The 12,729-nt window shown below is 37.0% G+C and overlaps 1 pseudogene; it reads left to right on the plus strand.

The window, feature by feature from the left end:
* The first annotated feature begins 6,424 nt into the window (after positions 1 to 6,424).
* The window catches only part of LOC141834424 (uncharacterized), a 10,406-nt pseudogene continuing 4,101 nt past the window's right edge, over positions 6,425 to 12,729 (plus strand).

The following is a 12,729-nucleotide window of genomic DNA, read 5'->3' on the forward strand; positions in this document are numbered from 1 at the left end:
CTGACAATCTTCTTAAATTATATTAATCTCTTATTCCATCTACTTTTAACTATTTTTGCTCTAAATGCATGCAATTTCAAAATGCCCCCTTCACAAGAGTAACTATTTGAATTAAAATTGCTTTATATTATTATAATATTTTTTTATTAATATTTAAAAATTTTAATTAAAATTGCTTTAACTATAATTATTTGTTAACAGATTAAACATAACTATTTTTAGAATATTGAGTGTTCTTTTAATTTTTTTTTTTAAATAAAGTGCTCTTTTAATCTAATAAATATAAAGAACACTAGTTATTTAATTAAAACTATCATAAACAGTGTTGACTCCACCGTCCACCGAGATTATTCAATTGGATTGAAATTATTATGGAATAGGAAAAGATTCTTATGGCAGAACTCGTTAATTATAATTAAATTTTTTAAAGTGAAGTCGAGTATATATATATATATATAATTAAAGGAATCCGAGTTTAGATAAGATAAAATAATAAAGTACATGTACTTGATACAGCTGATGATTATGAAATTAGAGAAATAAGTACAGTCCTCGGAATATAATTGAGTTGGTTATGATGGAACAGACTTGCAGAAGAGGGCAAAAGTTCGAATCTCGAGAAAGTCGAGACAATACCCTCCTCTTCTCGTGAGCCAAATCTGTAGTTTTTAAATTTATTTTTTCACATATAATCGTGGGACTGACTGTGTGAGACAATCGTTAGAAATAATAAAAAAATAAGTACAAATAATTCTTTGATTTCCAGACAAGCTAGCTAGCTGTGGTATACAAAAAGGAGACCTGTCTATCTCTCAACTCTCTTTCATTAATCTTGTTATCAGAAGTAGAAAAGCCCATCACTCCCTCCCTTCTTCCTTGTCAAAACTTTACATCCTTCCAAAACCCCTTAGTACGTGAGTACTTCAATTCTGGCCACTTCCTGTTGGCTATGGATCACCTGCCATTAACTTTTTTCTTCCCAAATGGGGAGAAGCTAATTGCCCTGAAGCAATTAATGTTCAAACAGATGCCTGCCCACCATGCATGATTCCAAAGCAGCGCGTTCATGTTTAGTCGGTTAAAGGAGAAACGTGTGAGGCTGTCCTAAAATGATGTGAAACTCGCAAAATGTTTTTAACACGTGCTCGCCTGCAGTCAAAGAAGTCACTCCATGGAAGCAAGTTGCGAGCAGGATCAAGGATTGTGCTGTTAATTAGAAGAAAGAAAAGAAAAGAGAAAATCAACCAGGGAAATTAAAGAAGCTAGCGGAAGTCACGTCGCTGCTAATCCACAGCACAAGCACATGCTCAAAAGTAAGTCTTAGTCTTAGCTAGGATTGATGGGTCAAGCAAGCAATTGAGAGAAGGATAAGACGTGCATATGCATGGAAGGTAGAGAAGCATGAAACGACAAGCTAAGGAGCTAGCAGGGCTGGGGAGTCCAATCTGGTTTCGGTTTGAAGCTTTGGATATAGTTAGTTGTTCCTGGCCTAACTCGTCCGTGTTGTTTAATTTTCTCCCTCGGCATGTTATGGGGCTAACATGTCCAAGTGGGGGAAATTGGTATCCTCCCTCATGTGGTACTGGTGCTCATGCATCCAGTTTATAAAGCTTAATCTTGACGACGGTATCAGTTCTTGCGAATCGGATGACGATCGTATTCAATGAACTTTTTAGCGAACAGGATATGCGCGCGATTGATGATATATATTTTCCATATGAGTTCTGCTGCTAAATGACAATGCAAAACTTTGTTGCAAATTAAAACCACCCTTTAATTTAATTAATTAGCTTACGATCTCCAGGACCACGCATAATTAATGCATTATCTTCTTCCTTGTGCCAGAAATTAACTAGCTAGAGAATTAAATAATATAATAGTTGTGATACTGCCAATTGGAAGTACGTAGCTAGATAGGAAAATTAAGGCTAGCTAGCTAGCTAGAGCAATCATAAATTTGCCAAAGTGAGAATTATCAAAAGTGATTCTACTAACTACTCCCTGCTAACCTACACAACTCTCAGAAAGCAAAGTTGAACTGGTAATTAATTAATACTATATATATAGATATATAATATTACCTAGCTCTTTTATTGGTTAGCAGCAATTGCTGCTGAATTCATTAATTCATTGATGCCCTCCTTAATTATCAATTGCCAATTGCCAATTGCCAAAGATATATGTGGTGCATCACTGATTAAGAGAGGTTGATGCGTGAGACATGCATACATTTCATTGACTAATTCAAGTTGCAAAGCTAATGCTAATGTTTGGTTTGGAGAATTTATTCATTTCACTGTCAGCAAGTAGAATCTCTTGTCACCTCTCTTCACTGGTTCTTTTGGAATACAGCTCACAATTCCTTCTTTTTTTGTTTTACCTGATTATATTACGGATATTTCCACAGTGCTTGGAGCATCCATCAACTGTACTGAAGACCAATTATGCTTATACATACGTAGTAACTCCACGACACTTTGCCTCTTAACCTCATCCCAAGTGTGGCAGCCCTGCTCCCCCTCAGCTCAGCTCAGCTTAGCTTAGCTTGTAGGAATCTCATCCCTCCAAAATACAATTAACACTTTGCCTAAAGATAACTGTAGAGTGTATGCATGCTTTCAGAATTCCTTCCTTTCTAAACTCTCCTTAATTAATTCTATTTTGTTGCATGCCTTTCCTTAATTCTCTACTTTATTGGAAGTTAATAGCTCACCAAGTTGCTTTAGTTAACTAATCTAGAAGGATTCCTGGTGAGTTACGGCTGTTTTCATTTCCATATCATCATGTTTAATTTCAGCAGCAATTGCTGCTGACCGATGAAAAGAGCTAGGTAATATTATATATCTATATATATAGTATTAATTAATTACCAGTTCAACTTTGCTTTCTGAGAGTTGTGTAGGTTAGGCAGGAATATTAGTAGATCACTTTTGATAATTACTAGCTTGGCAAATTTATGATTGCTCTAGCTAGCTAGCTAGCCTTAATTTTCCTATCTAGCTACGTACTTCCAATTGGCAGTATCACAACTATTATATTATTTAATTCTCTAGCTAGTTAATTTCTGGCACAAGGAAGAAGATAATGCATTAATTCTATACGTGGTCCTGGAGATCAGTAAGCTAATTAATTAAATTAAAGGGTGGTTTTAATTTGCAACAATTAAAGATTTGCATTGTCATTTAGCAGCAGAACTCATATGGAAAATATATATCATCAATCGCGCGCGTATCCTGTTCGCTAAAAAGTCATTGAATTCGATCGTCATCCGATTCGCAAGAACTGGATCCGTCGTCAAGATTAAGCTTTATAAACTGGATGATGCATGAGGGAGGATCCAATTCCCCCCACTTGGACATGTCAATTTCCTCAGTGACATCCGAGGGAGAAAATTAAACAACAGGACGATTTAGGCCAGGAACAACTAACTATATCCCAAAGCTTCAAACCGAAACCAGATTGGACTCCCCAGCCCTGCTAGCTGCCTTAGCTTGTCGTTTCATGCTTCTCTACCTTCCATGCATATGCACGTCTTATTCTTCTCTCAATTGCTTGCTTGACCCATCAATCCTAGCTAAGACTAAGACTTACTTTTGAGCATGTGCTTGTGCTGTGGATTAGCAGGCGACGTGACTCCGCTGGCTTCTTTAATTTCCCTGGTTGATTTTCTCTTTCTTTCTTTCTTTCTAATTAACAGCACAATCCTTGATCCTGCTCGCAACTTGCTTCCATGGAGTGACTTCTTTGACTGCAGCAAGCACGTGTTAAAACACTTTGCGAGCTTCACGTCGTTTTAGGACAGCCTCACACGTTTCTCCTTAACCGACTAAAGACGTGAACACACTGAATATTGGAATCATGCATGCATGGTGGGCAGGCATCTGTTTGAACATTAATTGCTTCAGGGCAATTAGCTTCTCCCATGGGGAAGAAAAAGTTAATGGCAGGTGATCCATAGCCAACAGGAAGTGGCTAGAATTGAAGTACTCACGTACTAAGGGGTTTTGGAAGGATGTAAAGTTTTGACAAGGAAGAAGGGAGAGGAGTGATGGGCTTTTCTACTTCTGATAACAAGATTAATGAAAGAGAGTTGAGAGATAGACAGGTCTCCTTTTTGTATACCACAGCTAGCTAGCTTGTCTGGAAATCAAAGAATTAATTGTACTTATTTTTTCATTATTTCTAACGATCTCACACGGTCGGTCCCACGATTATATGTGAAAAAGTAAATTTAAAAACTGCAGTTGATTACGACAGAGGAGGGTATTGTCTCGACTTTATCGAGATTCGAACTTTTGCCCTCTTCTACAAGTCTGTTCCATCATAACCAACTCAATTATATTCCGAGGACTGTACTTATTTCTCTAATTTCATAATCATCAGCCTGTATCAAGTACATGTACTTTATTATTTTATCTTATCTAAACTCGGATTCATATATATATATATATATATACTCGACTTCACTTTAAAAAATTTAATTATAATTAACGAGTTCTGCCATAAGAATCTTTTCCTATTCCATAATAATTTTTTCAATCCAATTGAATAATCTCGGTGGACGGTGGAGTCAACACTGTTTATGATAGTTTTAATTAAATAACTAGTGTTCTTTATATTTATTAGATTAAAATAGACACAGTTTTTTTTGTAGTGTATGTTGCTCATTAATGCTTGATTAACTCTGATTAGAGCATGATTATTGAAAGTATCTATTGTGAGATTATACATGCTGTATTAAAGACCTAACTTAAATGATTTTTGTCAAACATAAAAAAGGGGGAGATTGTTGGGGCAATTTTGCCCCAAGTGATTTGAATTTTGATGTTTGGCTGAATCAGTTTAAGTTAGGCAATGTTGGTGATCTAACGTGTGTAAATTGAGTTCATAGGAAAGTCCAGAAATAAAGTCTTGGCAAAAGGTGAAGTCCCGGAGGCGCGACCTCTTGGCAAAGGTGAAGTCCCGGAGGCGAGGCCTCTTGGCAAAGGATGAAGTCTCGGAGGCGCGGTCTCTTGGCAAAGGAAGACTTAGCATGACAAAGCTGAGGGAAACGTCTCAAGCTAGTGCAAGGAAGGGCACGAGGCTTGTGGAAGGCGTTTGAAGGCTTGTGTCAAGGCTAAGGGTTGAAGAAGAAGCTGAAAAGGGAGTTTCAGTTTTATCAGTCGATGAAAAGCCCTTAACTAGGTGTCACGATAGGGCTTCAAATTAGAATTTATAGATTTTATCGAAAACCCACGATAATTGCAATTAAATGAAGTATAGGGGCCTCGAGTCGTGTTTTTCCAAGGATTAGTAGAAACGTTGTTTAAATTGAGCTTTCAAGTCATATTTTTGGGTTTTCTATGAAAATCAGAGTTTTTGTGTTTTTCGAATGAAATGTAAATGAAAATGCAATGAATTAACGAAATAAAGGAAATGCCTAAGAAATAGCTAAAACCTGTACTTAAACCTATCAAACACCAAAACTGATACGATGAAAAGGAAATGGTACGCAACAGCACATTCAAAACCGGCTCGGGACAGATTTTCAGAAACGTTTTGCAGCCAACACATTCACAACCATTGAGAGCTAAGATAACACTTAAACATACGACACACTAACATATTGAAAGGTGCTTAAACAGGTTAAAACAAGATTGATTTAGCAAGAACTAATCTGAAAATTTTGCAGAAACAACAATGTTCAGAACTGGAAATTCAGATTGCAAGGAGGTTTCGGTTGGCACAGAACAGTGGGTTCAATGGAGAAATCAAAATCCAAGCTGCATTTGAAGAAGTTGAAGGGAAGCTAATCAAATAATCTGATACATCCGCAACATTTGGCACACAACAGTAGCTCCAGAAATCAGAAATCAGATCCCAAACAATCAAAACTGTGAAACGAACTAGATTAAATCCAACCAACTAAACTAGGATTAGGAATCAACCAAACTATGTGATTAACCAGAAAAGAACAGCAACACGATTCAAAATCTGATAAACAGAGAATAGCAATGTTCAGAAACCGAAATGCAGTAAACGGAAATGTTCAGAAATGCAACAATAGCAGAAAAACGAATTCATCCCTTCTTCTCCATCGAATTCCCGTAGCTTGGTGTCAAACAAGACGTTGAATCTCTGGGAAGCTTGAAGATGGTGGTCGGGTGGTTTTGCTAGCTTCCGAAACCGTAAACAACCGAGGAAACCCTCACCCGGCGTGAACAGGGACGGTGCTGGCACGTTTGAAATGGGAAAAACCGGAATCCGCTGCTTCGTCTAGCTCCTACGGTGCTTCTGTCAACGCGAGGATGCCACGCGATCAAAGGAGAACCCCTCCAATGTCTTGCGGCTCCGAATTGCCCGACCGAAGCTTGGAAACCAAGAAAACAGGGGTGACGGCAACTGGAAGAACCCCCTCCGTCGCGCGTCGTCCGGTCGCCGGAAAATGCCCAATCAGCCGGCTTTAGCTTCTTCAGAGACCAAGAAATGCAATGGAGTTGAAATGGGAGGAATCGGGCTCGCCTACACGTACGTCGCGCGGCAAAATTTCCTTCTCGCGGGGACGATGAACAGTAGCGGCGGCACTGTTCATCGATTAATCGCTTGGCTTATATACGGCTGATTAATCAAGCAATCTGGGCCCTTGATTTTGAATCCGACGGTCAGAACTGATCTAGGGCTTTATGGCTTCTTAGGGCTTCCAAAAAATTCTGGGATTTTGACCAAGCTCGATCTAAGTCATGTCCTCCGTATTGGCGCAATCGGTTTGGCAATTTTGACTTGAGTTGACCACGGTTTAGCTCGAGTCGGGTTCGATTTAACCCTAAAATCAATAAAAATCAAATTAATGCCAAAAATTGCCATAAAATCATGAAAATTAGAATCAAACCTCAGATTAAGCAATATAGGACAATTAAGATCAAATCGATCCATTTCATAATTTATTTTCATATAAAAGCCCAAAATTGAATCGATTTAAATCGTAAAAATCCTAAGTCATCAGTCGACTGACAATTTCACTAGTCGACTGACTGACCAGCCGATTGACAATTTCACCAGTCGACTGACCATTTCACCAGTCGACTGATGATTGATCAGAAGCACACCGAAGCGGACAAAAAGATCAGTCGAGTGAGCAGTCGACTGGTCGAGTGAGCAGTCGACTGCTAAACTACCGTTGAGGTGACAACTGGCGAATTAAATGCGTATTAAAGAGCCGTTGAAGCCCATTAGTCGACTGGCCCTTGGAGCAGTCGACTGATGCACAGAATTCTATAAAAATGCAGTTTGATGATTGGAGAAAGTAGCGATTCATTCTTTTATATTCTTGCACGAACTCCAATCATTGAAAACCTGATTCCTCTTCCTCTAAACTTCACTACCAATCTTGTACAAGGAAGAGATCGATTCGCATGTAAAGGTTTCTCTGCCTTCAAAGTGCTCTTTAGATTTTAAAAAAGGAGAAGATCCTTTATAACCTACACTTTCATTGAATTTGTATATGTTTTCTTTAATCAATAGGGAACTTGCTCGCGTTGTGTGGATCCTTGGATTAGTCACCTCATTGAGGTGGAAGTCATCAGAACAAAGCAAATCAAACATTTAATCGAACGGGTTAGCGATTGTTCTTTCTTTTGTATATTGTATTTTACTTCCGCTAACTATCTTACAGAGAAAGATAACGAAGTTCAAGTGCTAAATAATGCTGATTCACCCCCTAGAGGCGAGTGGAGGCAAGGGGGGGAAAGATATTGGGAAAACGCTTCGGTCCCAACAAGGTGGTCATTTAAAAGGCATCATTTTAAAAAGAGATGAAGAAATGCGCAGACTGCAGGATCTTATTATGCACCATTTTCTGGCCAGTCTGCTTCAGCACCTGGCGCTACAATTAGTGGACCTTCCATATTATACTTTAGACAAAATAAAGGTTATAATATTTTTGTTTTATTATGTAGGAAAAGAAAAAGAAACTACGATGAAGAAGAGAGTGGCGAGGTCGATGTCGTGGACTCCTTCATTTGGATACTTTATTATTTATGTATTTTATTATCGATGGATGTTATATTTGGAGGATGTTATGAATTGTTTGATACTTTAGAGTTGATATGTATATTTGGAGTTGATATGTATTGTATGATTATGAATGTTAATGTTAGGATGTGTTTGTTGTATTATTTGATAATTAGGATGTGTTTGTATGTTAATATGTGAGTAATTGTAATATGACGCTGCAGGACCAAATTGAAGTTGTGAAATTTTTTTTTGATTTGCGACAAAATTTACGATGGAAAAACTAGTTTTCATCGCCAATTGGCGAAAATCTATTGTTTATCACCAATTTTGGTGATGAAATGTTATTTTCATCCAAATTGGTGATGAATTCTGGTTTTTCGTCGCCAATTTGGCGATGAAATGTTATTTGTCGCCAAATTGGTGATGAAATAGATTTTTCGTCACCAATTTGGCAATGAAAAACTAGAATTCGTCACCAATTTGGCCGAAGAAAATTTGTTTTACTCGTCCACCTTGGCGATGAAAGGGATTTTTTTTTTCGCCAAAATTGGCGATGAAACCGCTGTTTCGTCGCTAAAATTGCGATGAAATTGCATTTTTGTCGCCAATTTTGGCGATGAAAAACCCCTTTCGTTGCCAAATTTAGCAACGAAATATAATTTCATCGCCATATTTGCAATGAATTTCTAATTTTCATCGCCGAGGTTTACGACGGGCTCTTTGCAACGAAAAGTTTTTGGTCGTAAAATTCGTCGCAAAACTATTTTGCGACAAATTTTTTTGATGTTTTCGTCGCAAAAGGGCTATATTTTTGTAGTGTACTAGCAATTCTATGAGTTATGCTTAAAGAATTCATTCCTAATATCCTTCCCCCTTTGGATCCCTCACTCGCCTTCAGCCAGATAGTCAGATCAGTCCCAACAGAGGACTTAGATCTATATATCATTATCATCACTAGCACTTGAATTTCTTTGTGTTAGTTTAGCTCATCATATTTCTCCTGTATTATAATATAAACATATTTAATAAGTTAAATAGAGTAGGTACATAACTATTAAAATTTAATTAAATTAGAAATTAAGATCCAAGTTTAATCCAAATCTTAATAACTTTAGCTTTATCCCCACTCGAAGTCGTATCTTTTTTGAAATATGCGGGTAAAAGTGTTTATAAATAATCGCTCCTTCCTTATTTCCTTAGCTAAAAAAATATTGTTAGAAATAATGTAATAGTTTAAAATCAATTAATAACTTTGTGGTTATAAAAAAATTATCAATCTACATATATGTTCATCAATATTGATTGAGTCTCTCGCATATGTCGTAGATGAGTCTCCAGAACTATAAGTTTGATTTGCTTTATTCTGATGACTCCGTTGTTTGCTCTACTCGATTTGTAAAAAATCGATGATCTTAACTCAATTTTCCTCGATGATACAGGGTGGCTTTTTCCCCTAGCTAGTTGTTATATGATTAAGTACATGCCAAATGTGATCCCTATATTTTTCTTAAAAAATTTCTTTACTTCCAATTCTTCAGATGACTCCCAATTGAATGCCCGCTAAAATAGAAAATAATAATTAATTATACATTTATTTTAATTATATATATAAACTAAAGGGGATATATAACTTAAACTCGTTCCATCATAGCTCTTTTGTGGATGTTGTTGTGCTGGTATATGCCATTGAATTCCCTTCCCAATAGTTATTCACTATTTTATTTATCTCGCGAATAACACGTATAAAATTTTGAAATCTATTATAAAATTACAAACAAATATTGTTAAATAATTAAGATAGTAGATGAAAAAATACTCAATTTTTAAATACTTATGAATCTCCGTGAGGGACTATATACTCTCGAATATCTTACGACTCAACAGCTGATTGTCTGACCAAAGGTACTGGAGACTGCAATAGCGATAAATTCGATGAAGGTGTTGGTGCAGGGAGCACCAGATCAAACCTTGGTTTTGATGACGACACGAGGTTCAAGTTAAGTGTATGTTGTGTACTGACAAACTTATCTAGTGTGTAGGGAACACAGGTAAGTCCTAATTGAGGCTAGGCAAAGTAAGTCCTAGTTGAGGCTAGGCAAAGACAAGTTCTGGTTTGAAGCATCAGGCAGAAGTCTTAGCAAGGTCGAGTGCACCAAGTGCAAGTCCAGATAGGTCAGGAAGACCAGTTGCATGGCAAAAATCCAGGCAGGTCAGAAGGATCGGATGCGTGGTGGAAGTCTAAGCGGTCAGGTGGACCGGTAACCTAGCAGCAAATCCTCGGGGTCGAGGATCATGACTAAGCGAGAAGTCCAACAAGTCTGGAGGACTTGTTGGCAAATCAGGTAAATTCTTCCGAGTGGAGTGGATAAAGGCACATTCCCGGAGTGGAACAATAGGCGTCGGTCTAACCCAGGGTTTCATTGGAAACATGAAGATAAGACTAATTAACAGTTCAAAAACTGTTAATCCATTTCTGCAATTTTAGTTTTTACACTAACTTGTAATGCAAGATTGGAGAGGTGGAAACTTTGATTCCGGGCGACTCTATCCGAGATCCAGGCGATCGAAGGTCCAGACGCCTGGATTGTGAATTCAAGCGACTGTACATCAGCGAACCAGGCCAGTGAAGCGATGAGGTGGCGTTGTCCCAGTGGTCGGGACACCTCAGCTTCTAGGCAACTGGATCGGTTCCAAGCGCCTGGGTTTGGATAATCACAGCGGCAGTCAAAGTTCATCCGGAACCTTCACGTTAGCATAGAGTTGATTGGAAGGGGAATCCAGGCGATTGGAAGTGTCGATTCAGCAACGTCGATGGCAGATCGGGGGATGTCGTGGAGGCGCTTAGAAAGGGATTCTAGGCACTCGGAAAGCCTTATAAAAAAACTTTGACAGAAGGGTTATGAACAACAATTCAAGTCATTCCATAGCAAGTCGACGACAGTCTGCACATGAACGACAACCTTAGAAGCCATCGTAATGCCGGAGTTCTACACCGCAAGTCATCTTCTCAACCTCCGGTGATCTGGGTAACGATTTACTTGTATGTTTTTCATTTAAGTATGATAGAATTGTTATCGTATTGATATTTTGTAAATCATTATAACTCTTCTCCGTAAGAAAGGAGTTAATTAGTGGATTGTCCATATGTAAACGATCAAAGATTGTGGGCCTTAGAGTAGCAGCCAGTGGCTGTAAACCAAGTAAAAAGAAATTGTGTCTATTGTGCTTCTTGTGTTTCTTGCAATTGTTATTTCCGTTGCAATGTTATCTTTGAGTTATGAGCATAATCGACGAGTTTATAAAATTGAGAAAATGCTACAAGATAGAGTTATTCATCCCCCTCTAGCGCTCTCTTCAATTCTACAGAAGGTACTGACAAAGGTGCATGAGATGGGCCTACCCGATCAAGGGGGCATAAGTACAGTGTCAAGTGCCGAAGTAGACTGGTTAGGAGTACTCCGTCTATGCACACGAGGTCGAAACTGTCAACGAAAATTATTAGGAGATAAAGTAATAAATATTTGTTACATAATAAAAAATATGAAAAAATTTATCATGTTTGCTAACAAATCAAAAGCAAGTGTGAAATCAAATACCTAAATAATGTCACCTGTAGTGGTCTATGAGAAAAACTATAGTGCAATAGATAATTAAAATATTTAACAATAAAACAACATATAGACACTTAAGTGAGCAATGAGTTATATAAATGTGTAGATTAAAACTAAATTTACTTATAAAAAATACTTTACCATTTTTAAAAGATCTCCTCATTTTTTTATTATATAATAATATCAAAGTCCTCATTCTCATTGGCATTCTCATCGTCGTCATTGTTGTCATCGTCAAATTCATTCTCATGAATTTTACTTGCATCCATATTTATCACTACTCTACTGAGATCTCGTAATATTAAAATAATATATTTCTCGATTTGAAATGTGTTCGTAACTTTCTCTTGTTAATATGCAATATTTTTCCAATGTTCTTCAATCTTTTTCCATGCTTTGGTTTTACAAATAGCCCACCAATCAATTTTGTTATGTTTCAAACTAGGATACGAAGTATAGAATACTTGAATCGTTTATTGTGCCAACACAAATAGTTCATATCTTTTATACAATCGCTTATAATTTATTTCAATCAAATTATATCGTGGATGCACCTTCATCCCTTTAACAGGGGCAAACGAGCGACACATAAATAAAATAAGGTCTGGGCTATTTTACCTCTGTAATTTCATCGAGCAAATTATAAAAATCATTGTTTACACCTCTATCATAATCTGGTGACTGAACAAATACCCTACTATTCATTGTAGTCTTCCCCATTCTATATTCTTGAGTATGAAAATTATATCTGTTTATGAAATATGTTGGCCAAGTGCATACTAATGCTTTTGGACCTCATGAAAGATGAAATAGAAATTCTTGCTCAAGGTAAGCTTGATTATCATGAACCTAAAGTCAAATAAATATATTTATAAGTTTGCATATGTGTAAATTAATTTAGATTGACTACTTACATATGATTTGAACTATGGTGCAAACTTTTCTTCACAAAAGCGAACAAACTCTTGTGTCGACATAGTTTTAAAAAATTCTTCAAAAAAATAATTATAAAATAGAATTTATGACATAAAAAATTAAAAATATGAAATATATATTAACTCAAAATATAACATGACTTCTGGACAATTCAGTACAATATATATCTGTGTTGCATGTCATTCTTGAT

The sequence above is a fragment of the Curcuma longa genome, chromosome 9 (genome assembly GCF_044706935.1).
Source record: "Curcuma longa cultivar G26 ecotype Majalengka, Jawa Barat chromosome 9, ITB_CL_G26_1.1, whole genome shotgun sequence".
Lineage (NCBI taxonomy): Eukaryota > Viridiplantae > Streptophyta > Magnoliopsida > Zingiberales > Zingiberaceae > Curcuma > Curcuma longa.